The sequence below is a fragment of the Colobus angolensis genome, unplaced genomic scaffold (assembly GCF_000951035.1).
Source record: "Colobus angolensis palliatus isolate OR3802 unplaced genomic scaffold, Cang.pa_1.0 Scaffold11, whole genome shotgun sequence".
Classification (NCBI taxonomy): Eukaryota; Metazoa; Chordata; class Mammalia; order Primates; family Cercopithecidae; genus Colobus; species Colobus angolensis.
Window position 1 is genome coordinate 3,205,901 of NW_012112030.1, and position 3,803 is coordinate 3,209,703.

Below are 3,803 nucleotides of genomic sequence, written 5' to 3' on the forward strand. Positions count from 1 at the left end.
CAGTGGCATGATCTCGGTTCACTGCAGCCTCCACCTCCCGGTTTCAAGGGATTATCCTACCTTAGCCTCCCGAGTAGCTGGGATTATAAGCACCACGCCCAGCTAATTTTTGTATTTATAGTAAAGACGAGGTTTCACCATGTTGGCCAGGATGGTCTCGAACTTCTGACCTCACATGATCTACCCGCCTCGGCCTCCCAAAGTTTGGGGATTACAGGTGTGAGCCACCACACCTGGCCCTGATTTACATTTTTCAAGGATCACTCTTTCTGCTATGTTGGAAACAAATTTTGGGTTGGGATGGACGAAAACAGAAGCAGATTGAGTTATGAGATAAACATATCAGTTGAGAGATGATGATGGTAAGAAGTGGCAGTTGTCTGGATATATTTTAAAGAAAGAAAAGCAAGATTTTCTGACAGATTCAGTTGAGCTATGAGAAAGGGAAGAAGTCAAAGACAGCACCAAGGTTTTTGACTCAAAACACTGGGCAGATGGAGTCGGCTTTACTAAGAACGAGAGGCCTGAGAGTGGGTCAGCGTTTGAAGGGAGCCATAAACTGAGTTTGGGAATTTTAAGTTCAATTCACATAACTTATTAGACATCCAAGCAGAGATATTGAATCAGGAGTTTGACATACAAGCCTGGAAATAAACATTTGAAAGTAATCTCCCTTTTGGGCAGTATTAAAAACCATGAGATTAGATGACCTGGATTAGAGCTACATGTAAAGGAGATAAGAGGTGAAGGGATTTAACCTTGAATGTGATTGAAAAAGCATAGGGTCAGAAAGCAGTAGGGGAAAGAGGAGCAACAAAGAAAACTTTGAAAGAGCAGCCATTGACTTTGAGGAAGCCCCAGGAAAAGATGGTGTTCAGGAAGTGTGAGAAGAAACTTTTTCCCTGTGGAGAGAGATCCTGATACTTCAGAAGCCTCTGATCGTTCAAGTAAGTAAGATGGGGACAGGCCGGGCACAATGGCTCACACCTGAAATCTCAGCACTTTGGGAGGTCAAGGGGGGCAGATTGTTTGAGCTCAGGAGTTGACCATCCTGGCCAAGATGATGAAACCCTGTCTCCACCAAAAATATAACAATTAGCCGGGCTTGGTGAGGCACGCCTGTAGTCCCAGCTATTCAGGAGGCTGAGGCAAGAGAATCCTTTGAGCCCAGAAGGCGGGGTTTGTGGTGAGCTGAGATTGAGCCACTGCACTCCAGTCTGGACTTCAGAGTGAGACTCTGTCTCAAAGAAACAAAACAAAGCAAACAAACAAAACAAAACAAACCCACTATCCCACCACCATGATACCCTTAGAAGAAAATGGGGATTGGAAATTGGCCATTTGATTTCTTTTCTCTCTTTTTTTGTTTTGTTTGTTTTTTTCTTGAGTCACAGTCTGTTCTGTTGCCCAGGCTGGAGTGCAGTGGCACAATCTCGACTAACTGAGACCTCCCCCTCCTGGGGTTCAACAGAGCACGTCCGACTAATTTTTTGTATTTTTATATTTTTAGTAGAGACGGGGTTTTACCATGTTGGCCAGGCTGGTTCTGAATTCCTGACCTCAAGTGGTCCTCCCACTTCGGCCTCCCAAAGTGCTGCGATTACAGGAGTGACCCTCCACGCCTGGCCTTTGTTTTGTTGTTGTTTGTTTTGTTGTTGGTTGGTTGTTTGTTTGTTTTGAGACTGAGTCTTGCTCTGTTGCCCAAGCTGGAGCACAGTGGGACGATCTCGGCTCACTGCAACTTTCACCTGCTGGGTTCAAGCGGTTCTCCTGCCTCAACCTCTCATGTAGCCGGGACTATAGGCGTGCGCCACCAAGCCTAGCTAATTTTTGTATTTTTAGTAGAGACAGGATTTCGTCATCTTGGCCAAGCTGGTCTCAAACTCCTGGCCTCAGGTGATTCGCCTGCCTTGGCCTACCAAGATGCTGGGATTACAGGCAGAAACCACTGTGCCTGGCGGCCATTTTATTTTTTTGCAATGTCAAAGTCATTAATGTCTGACTCTGAAGAGGAATGTGTGCAAGTGGATGTGAAAGCCTGATTGGAGAATATTCAAGAGAGAATGAGGGGAGAAAAATCACCAACAGACAAAGAACACAGACAGAGAACTCTTTAAAATTTTCTTACACTTGATCACATTCTGTAAAAGAAATTGAGAAGAGGAGTGGTAGCAATAGAAGGATGTGGGTTACAAGAGGGTATTTTTTTTCCTCTAACAAAAGATAACTTGTGGCCGGGTACGGTGGCTCACGCCTGTAATCCCAGCACTTTGGAATGCCAAGGCGGACAGATCACTTAAGCTGAGGATTTCGAGACCAATAACAGCACAGTTAACTGCCACCCCACCCCACCCACCGCCGTCTCTTAAAAATACATAAATTATTTTTTTAAAAGAAAATGTATAACAATTAGCAGACACTCCGAATTTTATCCCACCCTAATCTCTGATAATCACTAATTTACTTTCTGTCTCTATAGATTTGCCTAGGCTGGACATTTTATATAAGCAGAATCATACAATATATGACTTTTTGCATTTTGACTTCTTTCATTTAATTTGTTTTCCTTTTTTTTTTTTTTTTTCCGGTATGGCAGGGTCTTGCTCTGTCACCCAGGTAGGAGTGCAGTGTCGTGACCAGGACTCACTGCAGCCTCAACCTCCTGGGCTCAAGTGATCCTCTCACCTCATTTTTTTATTTTTTGAGGGGAAGAGATCTCACTATGTTGCCCAGGCTGGTTTCGAACTCCTGGGCTCAAGCAATCCGCCCGCCTCGGCCTCCCAAAGTGCTGGGATTACAGGCGTGAGTCCCCACAACCCGGCACCCACTTAGCTTGTTTTTGATATTCATCTATGTTGAGCATGAATCAGTATTTTATTTCTTTTTGTGGCTGATAGTGTACTGTATGGATATAATACATTTTGTTTAAAGGGTGCAATTGCTGTGTCATATGGTAACTGTTTGAATTTTAAAGAAACAGTCTTTTCTGCCTCTATTGAGATGATTGCGTTTTTTTCCCTTTATTCTATTCATATGATGTATTACATTGATTTTCCTATTTTGAACTAATCACACATTTCTAGAATAAATCCTACTTGGTTATGGTCCATAATCCTTTTACTATGTTGCTGGATTTTGGATTGCTAGCATTTTGTTGAAGTTTTTGCCTCCATATTCATAAGGGACATTGATCTATAGTTTTTTTGGGGGGATATCTGTCTGGTTTGAGTATCAGTGGTCTTTAATGTGGCAACTTGGGTAGGCTATAGACCCCAGTTATTCAATCAAACACTAGGTGCTACTGGCATATTTATTTATTTATTTTCTTTTGAGACAGAGTCTTGCTGTGTTACCCAGGCTGGAGTGCAGTGGCGGAGCTGGGATTACAGGCATGAGCCACCACCATGCCAGGCCTTGCTACTGGCATTTTTAGATGTAATTAAAATCCATATTACTTGTCTTTGAGTAAAAGGGATTATAATCTGAGAAAGCCTAATGCAATCAGTTAAAGCTTTAAGAGGAAATTCTGCCTAGGGAGAGCAGCTTCATCTCACACTGAAGGATTCCAGCCATCTTTTCCGACTTGCCAAGACAGTTCCAAGATTGCGTAAGCCAATTCCCTACAATGAATTTCTTCTTCTTCTTTTTTTTTTTGAGACAGTCTGGCTCTGTTGCCCAGGCTGGAGAGCAATGGCACAATCTTGGCTTACTGCAACCTCCACCCACCGGGTTCAAGCAATTCTCCTGCCTCAGCCTCCCAAGTAGCTGGGATTACAGGTGCCTTCCACCATGCCTGGCTAATT